Genomic DNA, 10,153 nt, shown 5'->3' on the forward strand with positions numbered 1-10,153 from the left:
GTTGATGATGTAGCGTCGGAACAGATGGCTGTCTCACCGCCATCCACTGATCCTTCCGAGTATTCACCTCCATGGATGCAACCCACAAAGGCACACTTCACGGCGGGTCGGGCCCGGGCGGGCCTCGCGCGCTGAGCCGTCTCTATGATGTTGGTGCAGACGTCCGGCTCAGGGCCCGATTCGCCGATCCGGCCAATGAAGACATGAATCCCGCCGAAGGGGACCCGGTACCCGTACTCAATTGAGCCGGCCTCAGGGCCCCAACCTTCGTCGTTGATGTAGAGCTTGCCGCGACGACTCTTGGTTATCCGGCTCACAATGTATCCCTTGAGCCCTTCGAAGTTGCCCTTCAAGAACTCAAATCCACCATGCGCTGGCCCCACGGTGGGCGCCAAATGTCGTGGAATTGTCACGGCAGATGTCCTAGCAAAAAGATTTAGTCGTAGGGTCATCGCAACTAGGAAGCTTAAAAGGGTTAATCGGGACAAAGGACACGAGAGGTTTTATACTAGTTCGGCCCCTTACGATGAAGGTAAAAGCCTACGTCTAGTTGTGTTGAAATTGCTGAGGTTTCGATCACCAAAAGACTAATTCGCGGCTTGGTTATCGATCTCTTGTTTCTTGCCCTAAGTCGCCACCGGGTCGTCCCCTTATATACACGGGTTGACGCCTGGCAGCCTACAGAGTCCCGGCCGGCTCATAAAACGTGTCCGGCTCGGTGACTTCTTTACATACCTTTCTTTATAAGTCTTTTCTTACACGGCGATTTACAATATTAGGCTTTAAGCCGCCTCTGGGCTTAGGCCTTCTACAAGTCTTAATAACTATTACCTTGAATATTACTGGGCTCCTTTTGTAACCCGTCGTTGAGGCTGACCCGGCCCCTCCTGAGTGGGTCTTTACCGGTTAGCTATGTTCCCAACCGTAATACGTGAGGAGAGGTGTAACCGACTGAGTACAGAAAAACTGCAGAGCAGAAGGCTTACGGACGATCGTCGGTGCAGTCGCCGTCGCAGTGGTCGTCTGCCATGATCGCCAGACCGGTCGGGCTGCTGCCACCGCCTATCAACGATCGATGGTTGATGAACTCAGCGACCACGACCAGGATGGTTTATTCTGCTTCAACCCGGACTCAGTCTTCGTTCAAACCGTACGAATCCCACGCGCCCGGTAGTTGTCGATCGATCAGTGCCATCGAGCAATCCATCAGACCCAGACCAACAATCAACCGAGAGCTGCGCAGGTGCTAGCCAAGAAACCCCAAATCGATCCAAGAGCTAGCGAAGCAAGCTAAACTAGCATGGGGTGCAGCATGAGCCGTTTCTTCAAGGCCACAGTCACCCTGGTTATCCTCGTCCTTCTCTTCATGCCCAGCTCCATAGCCGCAGCTGCCACCAGCTTCGACGCCTCCCGAAGCCAACACCTGCCGCTGCCGGGCCAACTCCTCCGCGGGCCGGAGAGCGTCGCCTTTGACACCCAGTGCCACGGCCCCTAGCCCCCTCTACAACAGGGGCGTCTCGGACAGCACGCACACACCAACTGGGCTGGACGAGACGACTTATGCTGTCCTGACTACGATAGCGAGGCGTGCACGGCGTCCAAGTTCCGCCCGGAGACTAAAACTGAGAGCCACTGCGGCGGCCCGGGCCCGCTCGGCCTGTGGTTCAACCAGAAATCGGGCAACCTCTACGTGGCCGACGCGACAAAGGGCTCATGCGGGTAGTGCCGGGCGGCGGGGAGGCGACCGTGCTGGTCAACCAGGTTGATGGTTTTCGTCTCCGCTTCACCAACGAGGTCGGCGTCGACCAAGGTACCGGCCAAGTCTACTTCACCGACAGCTCGATGAACTTCGCGAGGTCGCAACATGGGCTGGTCACCAAGACAGGGGACTCGACGGGCCGCCTCATGATGTACGACCCACAGACATTGGATGTCACCGTGCTCCAAGCTAGGATGACGTCCCCAAATGGCGTCGACCGACCGGACACACCTCGTGGCTGCGTCTACCGGTCTGTGCAAGCTGCTAAGGCGCAGGACCAGAGGGGTCAACGTAGGCACATCCGAGCCTTTCGCCGACCTGCCTGGCTACCCGGATAACATGAGGCCGGACAAGGGAGGTTATTGGGTGGGGGGCTGGGCCTGGGGCATGCACAATAAGTTCTTCGGTCAGTGTAGCATTTTGGGCCCTGTAGACATACTGTAGCTTACTATTGCAGGCCTAGGGCCCGGGGCCTGGCCCAGTCCTAGCTCCGCCCCTGTTGGGTGGGGTTGCACTGTGAGAAGAATGAGCTGCCCTTTAGTCGTGATAGCCATCTTCTCGTATCGAGGGTCGGTGCCGATGAGAAGATAATCAAGGAGATGAGAGGTCCAAAGAAAGTCAGGCTGACCAAGATCATGAAGAGAGATAATGGCAAACTCTACATGGGTTCAGTGGAGCTTCGTCACGTAGGCGTTGTTAAACGCAAGTAGAGAAGAGCAGATATAACATGGATTTTGGTTTTCCTGTTCCTTTTTTATTGGACTATAGTTACTGTTATCCATCTTTAAAACCTTTTCGTGGTACGGAGCTTTCCAAATTGGAACACCGTGTTCATACTAGCATCAAAACCTCACGATGTCAAAAAAAACATCAAAAAACATTGTGAAGGACTGCCTTTTAAATGAGTCACACAAAATAAATACACAGATTTTAATAAAAACTCAGTTATGTTCAAAACGCAGAGAAAAACTATCCAAATCGGGACAGTGTATTCATACTATCATCAAAATATTGTGAAGGATCGCCTTGTAAATTAGTCACGCAAAGTAAATAAACAGATTTAAATAACAAATCAATTATCTTCAAAAGGACGAGAAAAAAGGAAGCCAGGTGGCGCCGCGCCAAGCGTCCAAAGTTCTAAGTTCTAAGTCACACGTAAGTTCAAGCGAGCGTACACAGTATTATGGAGTGCCCCAACTGTTTCGACACTAAGGGTCTTGACGCCGAGTATGCTGGATTGGAGACTGATTGCTTCTACTTCACACTTTTGTAGGGCTTTAAATGGATGACGGTATACATATTTTATGTATTCTTCCACATCGTATGCATGTATTAAGGGTTTTGCTTGACAAATGTAAATTTGTTCTTTCTTCCTTTTTATTAACTTTAGGGCATGCCTGTTTTCCAAGGCCCGACCTCCTAAAGATCCTTAAGGTCGGCATGATCAGGGACTACCACCACTGCCTACCTCAATACCAGAAAGGGTTTCTCTTTCAAGACAACGATCCATAACGAAAAAGGAACCTCTTTTGATTGTTCTAATTGGAGGGCATTGCCAAAACTTACAAATTTTAGGAAGGGATGATTATCCTCTCCGATTTTAGCAAATTTTCTGATTCTCATCACGATGACATCTTGGTGGACTTGAACAACATTTCAATGCTTCATCTCTGTAAGTTTCTTAAACATACTTTTTTGGACAGCTTACTTCCTAGCGCCAAAAACAACTCGGAAGATAGTTGACAACACTTATTATACTGTTGGCACCCCTCTTACTTGGGAGGATAATAATCATCTCATCTCCTTTGTTGATGGTATTGAGTGTCTTATGGACACTTACAATTCCATACAAATTGATGGACCATATGTGCCACTAATGCACGTCTTTAACAAGACCAACATTCAAAACAATACATGGTAAGAATTGTATCCAGTTTCATCTTTTTCATGTACTCTTCATAAATTAAATATAGTGCTTACTATATGTTACTATTGTGTTCTTGCAATAGAAGCTCCCAAGATGTGTTGTGCCTGAGGTGATGGATGGCTATGGTGAGATGACACTTATCTTCCATGACAAGAAAAATTTCAGAGACACATACTCGACTGCAGCCCTACCAGATGGATGCGTCCTAGTTAATGGGTGGAGGTGAATACCGAGGGAATGCAACCGGGAAATTGGAGCTAGGTTGATCTATGTGCTTCACCATGGACATGCAGGGATTTTACACATCCAAAGAGAGGACTAGTTAGTAGTTATCAATCACTTTTTGAGACATAGTCCCTTTTGACTATCGAACATCCTTTTGGCTAAACCTAGTATGTACTGTTCCATGGCTAAATTATGTGATGCTTAGTCATGATACTATCTAGTGGATAAGGTAGCAAAATGCATGCATGTAAGGATGGGTATTAGTATAATATTGCAGCATATTGCAATTTCTAATGGGCATCAATGTAGTATGCATGTATTGTGTGCAAAACGTTGCAATGGCAACAAATCTTCCGCTGCCGCATTATATTTTAATTTACGTGGGGGAGGCTACCAGTGGCATGTGAAAATATGCCCGCCACTGGTAAGGAATTTTCCAGTGGCAGATGTGTATTATTGCCCGTCACTGGTATAAGTATTACCAGTGGCGGGGCTAGCAGTGCCAGGAGGTCAATGGAGGACGCCCATCACAACAAAGCTCATCATTAATAGGCTTTTTGCGCCTGCCACTAGTATCCTGTTCTGCAGTAGTGTATGAAAAATGCCGCACAAAACGTGTTTATAAAAATTCCCCTATGCATTTTTTTCATCTTTCACAAATAAAACGTCTCAAATAAACTATTAAATTTGTCCATGTTTAGGTGAAGTGGTCATGGAAGAATATCTTCGATGATTCTTCGTTGTATGAGGAAGACGACAATGATTTTGAGTTTGCGAGTGCCATCGTTGCCACCGACGAAGATTTTAGGAGGCCATGATGTGTTTCTCAGATAGGTCGATGATTGCTTCCTCAAGACCAAGTCATGGGTCATGATGGTCTTGTCAGGGATTCCTTTACTTTGAATGCAGTTTATCCCCCATACTCTTTTGGGCGTCGATAAAGGATGCATCGGTCTCGATTTACCACCATTGCAAAGCCTATGGAGAGACATGGTGCTTGGTTTGCACCGAGAAGGAACACAGCGGGAGTAGAAAGTGAAAGTCCATTTTTGAATATAATAGTAGCCGTGTGAGTTCTTGCTTTTGGATGCCTAGTCATTGCCATTGATGGCTATGTTCGCATTGGTGAAGATCTCATCTCAGAGTGTGTGAGATGATTCTGCACAACTATTATCAAGATCTATGGACAAAAGTACTTGAGGGCTCTGAAGGAAATATGCCCTAAAGGCAATAATAAAGTTATTATTTATTTCCTTATTTCATGATAAATGTTTATTATTCATGCTAGAATTGTATTAACCGGAAACATAATACATGTGTGAATACATAGACAAACAGAGTGTCACTAGTATGCCTCTACTAGACTAGCTCGTTAATCAAAGATGGTTATGTTTCCTAAACCATGAACAAAGAGTTGTTATTTGATTAACGAGGTCACATCATTAGTTGAATGATCTGATTGACATGACCCAATCCATTAGCTTAGCACCCGATCGTTTAGTATGTTGCTATTGCTTTCTTCATGACTATGAGATTATGCAACTCCCGTTTGCCGGAGGAACACTTTGGGTGCTACCAAACGTCACAACGTAACTGGGTGATTATAAAGGAGCATTACAGGTGTCTCCAAAGGTAGATGTTGGGTTGGCGTATTTCGAGATTAGGATTTGTCACTCCGATTGTCGGAGAGGTATCTCTGGGCCCTCTCGGTAATGCACATCACATAAGCCTTGCAAGCACTGCAACTAATATGTTAGTTGTGAGATGATGTATTATGGAACGAGTAAAGAGACTTGCCGGTAACGAGATTGAACTAGGTATTGGATACCGACGATCGAATCTCGGGCAAGTAACATACCGATGACAAAGGGAACAACGTATGTTGTTATGCGGTCTGACCGATAAAGATCTTCGTAGAATATGTAGGAGCCAATATGGGCATCCAGGTCCCGCTATTGGTTATTGACCGGAGACGTGTCTCGGTCATGTCTACATTGCTCTCGAACCGTAGGGTCCGCACGCTTAAGGTTTCGATGACAGTTATATTATGAGTTTATGAGTTTTGATGTACCGAAGGAGTTCGGAGTCCCGGATGAGATCGGGGACATGACGAGGAGTCTCGAAATTGTCGAGACGTAAAGATCGATATATTGGACGACTATATTCGGACATCGGAAAGGTTCCGAGTGATTCGGGTATTTTTCGGAGTACCGGGTAGTTACGGGAGAAGTAATGGGCCTTGATGGGCTTTAGTGGGAAGAGGAAAAAAGGCTGCTGCGCCCCCCTCCCCTTTGGTCCGAATTGGACTAGGGAAAAGGGGGCCGGCCACCTTTCCTACTCCTCCACTTCCTTCTCCCTTCCTCCCCTCTTGATGGACTCCTACTAGGACTTGGAGTCCTAGTAGGACTCCCATCCTGGCCGCACCAATGGCCTTGGCCGGCCTCCTCCTCCTTCATCCTTTATATACTGAGGCAAGGGGCACCCCATAGACACACAATTGATCATTGAGATCGTTCCTTAGCCGTGTGCGGTGCCCCCTGCCACCATATTCCACCTCGGTCATATCGTTGTAGTTCTTAGGAGAAGCCCTGCGTCGGTAGAACATCAAGATTGTCACCACGCCGTCGTGCTGACGGAACTCTTCCTCGACGCTTTGCTGGATCGGAGCCCGAGGATCGTCATCGAGCTGAACGTGTGCTAAGAACTCGGAGGTGCCGGAGTAACGGTGCTTGGATCGGTCGGATCGGGAAGAAGACGCACGACTACTTCCTCCACGTTGTGTCAACGCTTCCGTTGCGATCTACAAGGGTACGTAGATCATACTCTCCCCTCGTTGCTATGCATCACCATGATCTTGCGTGTGCGTAGGAATTTTTTTGAAATTACTACGTTCCCCAACAGTGGTATCAGAGCCTAGGTTTTATGGTTTGATGTTATTTGCACGAGTAGAACACAAGTGAGTTGTGGGCGATATAAGTCATACTACCTACCAGCATGTCATACTTTGGTTCGGCGGTATTGTTGGACGAGACGACCCGGACCAACCTTACGCGTACGCTTACGCGAGACCGGTTCCCTCGACGTGCTTTGCACATAGATGGCTTGCGGGCGACTGTCTCTCCAACTTTAGTTGAACCGAGTGTGACTACGCCCGGTCCTTGAGAAGGTTAAAACGGAGTCTATTTGACAAACTATCGTTGTGGTTTTGATGCGTAGGTGAGATGAGTTCTTGCTTAAGCCCGTAGCAGCCACGTAAAACTTGCAACAACAAAGTAGAGGACGTCTAACTTGTTTTTGCAGGGCATGTTGTGATGTGATATGGTCAAGGCATGATGCTAAATTTTATTGTATGAGATGATCATGTTTTGTAACCAAGTTATCGGCAACTGGCAGGAGCCATATGGTTGTCGCTTTATTGTATGCAATGCAATCGTGATGTAATGCTTTACTTTATTACTAAGCGGTAGTGATAGTCGTGGAAGCATAAGATTGGCGAGACGACAACGATGCTACGATGAAGATCAAGGTGTCGCGCCGGTGACGATGGTGATCATGATGGTGCTTCGGAGATGGAGATCACAAGCACAAGATGATGATGGCCATATCATATCACTTATATTGATTGCATGTGATGTTTATCCTTTATATGCATCTTATCTTGCTTTGATTGACGGTAGCATTATAAGATGATCTCTCACTAAATTATCAAGAAGTGTTCTCCCTGAGTATGCACCGTTGCGAAAGTTCTTCGTGCTGAGACACCACGTGATGATCGGGTGTGATAGGCTCTACGTTCAAATACAACGGGTGCAAAACAGTTGCACACGCGGAATACTCAGGTTATACTTGACGAGCCAAGCATATACAGATATGGCCTCGGAACACGGAGACCGAAAGGTCGAGCGTGAATCATATAGTAGATATGATCAACATAGTGATGTTCACCAATGAAACTACTCCATCTCACGTGATGATCGGACATGGTTTAGTTGATTTGGATCACGTGATCACTTAGAGGATTAGAGGGATGTCTATCTAAGTGGGAGTTCTTAAGTAATATGATTAAATTGAACTTAAATTTATCATGAACTTAGTCCTGGTAGTATTTTGCAAATTATGTTGTAGATCAATAGCTCGTGTTGTTGCTTCCCTGTGTTTATTTTGATATGTTCCTAGAGAAAATTGTGTTGAAAGATGTTAGTAGCAATGATGCGGATTGGATCCGTGATCTGAGGTTTATCCTCATTGCTGCACAGAAGAATTATGTCCTTGATGCACCGCTAGGTGAAAGACCTATTGCAGGAGCAGATGCAGACGTTATGAACGTTTGGCTAGCTCAATATGATGACTACTTGATAGTTTAGTGCACCATGCTTAATGGCTTAGAATCGGGACTTCAAAGACGTTTTGAACGTCATGGACCATATGAGATGTTCCAGAAGTTGAAGTTAATATTTCAAGCAAATACCCGAGTTGAGAGATATGAAGTCTCCAACAAGTTCTATAGCTAAAAGATGGAGGAGAATCGCTCAACTAGTGAGCATGTGCCCAGATTCTCTGAGTACTACAATCGCTTGAATCAAGTGGGAGTTAATCTTCCAGATAAGATAGTGATTGACAAAATTCTCTAGTCACCATCACCAAGTTAGTAGAACTTCGTGATGAACTATAATATGCAAGGGATAACGGAAACAACTCCCAAGCTCTTCGTGATGATGAAATCAACGAAGGTAGAAATCAAGAAAAACATCAAGTGTTGATGGTTGACAAGACCACTAGTTTCAAGAAAAAGGGCAAAGGGAAGAAGGGGAACTTCAAGAAAAACGGCAAGCAAGTTGCTGCTCAAGTGAAGAAGCCCAAGTCTGATCCTAAGCCTGAGACTAAGTGCTTCTACTGCAAAGGGACTGGTCACTGGAAGCGGAACTACCCCAAGTGATTGGCGGATAAGGAGGATGGCAAAGTAAACATAAGTATATTTGATATACATGTTATTGATGTGTACTTTACTAGTGTTTATAGCAACCCCTCAGTATTTGATGCTAGTTCAGTTGCTAAGAATAGTAACTCGAAACGGGAGTTGCAGAATGAACAGAGACTAGTTAAGGGTGAAGTGACAATGTGTGTTGGAAGTGGTTCCAAGATTGATATGATCATCATCACACACTCCCTATACTTTCGGGATTAGTGTTGAACCTAAATAAGTGTTATTTGGTGTTTGCGTTGAGCATGAATATGATTTGATCATGTTTATTGTAATACGGTTATTCATTTAAGTAAAAGAATAAATTGTTGTTCTGTTTACATGAATAAAACCTTATATGGTTACACACCCAATGAAAATAGTTCATTGGATCTCGATCTTAATGATACACATATTCATAATATTGAAACCAAAAGATGCGATGTTAATAATGATAGTGCAACTTATTTGTGGCACTGCCCTTTAGGTCATATTGGTGTAAAGCGCATGAAGAAACTCCATGTTGATGGGATTTTGGAATCACTTGATTATGAATCACTTGATGCTTGCGAACCATGCCTTATGGGCAAGATGACTAAAACGCCGTTCTCCGGAACAATGAAGCAAACAACAGATTTGTTGGAAATCATACATACTGATGTATGTGGTTCGATGAATATTAAGGCTTACAGCAGGTATCATTATCTTCTGACCTTCACAAGATGATTTGAGCAGATATGGGGATATCTACTTGATGAAACATAAGTCTGAAACACTTGAACAGTTTAAAGAATTTCAGAGTGAAGTGGAAAATCATCGTGACAAGAAAATAAAAGTTTCTACGATATGATCGCAGAGGTAAAATATTTGAGTTACGAGTTTGGTCTTCAGTTAAAACAATGTGAAATAGTTTCACTACTCACGCCACCTGGAACACCATAGTGTAATGGTGTGTCCAAACGTCATAACCGTACTTTATTAGATATAGTGCGATCTATGATGTCTCTTACCGATTTACCACTATCGTTTTGGGGTTATGCATTAGAGACAGTTGCATTCACGTTAAAAAAAGGGGCACCATCTATATCCGTCGAGACGACGCCTTATGAACTATGGTTTGGCAAGAAACCAAAGTTGTCGTTTCTTGAAGTTTGGGATTGCGATGCTTATGAGAAAAAGTTTCATCCTGATAAGCTCAAACCCAAATCGGAGAAATATGTCTTCATAGGATACCCAAAGGAGACTGTTGGGTACACCTTCTATCACAGATCCTAAGGCAAGA

At 45.2% G+C, this 10,153-nt stretch overlaps 1 pseudogene; it reads left to right on the top strand.

Moving 5' to 3' along the window:
* Window positions 1-797: 797 nt before the first annotated feature.
* On the top strand, window positions 798-2,469 carry LOC123059731 (protein STRICTOSIDINE SYNTHASE-LIKE 3-like; annotated as a pseudogene).
* The last annotated feature ends 7,684 nt before the right edge of the window (window positions 2,470-10,153 follow it).

Source organism: Triticum aestivum, chromosome 1A, assembly GCF_018294505.1.
Source record: "Triticum aestivum cultivar Chinese Spring chromosome 1A, IWGSC CS RefSeq v2.1, whole genome shotgun sequence".
Lineage (NCBI taxonomy): Eukaryota > Viridiplantae > Streptophyta > Magnoliopsida > Poales > Poaceae > Triticum > Triticum aestivum.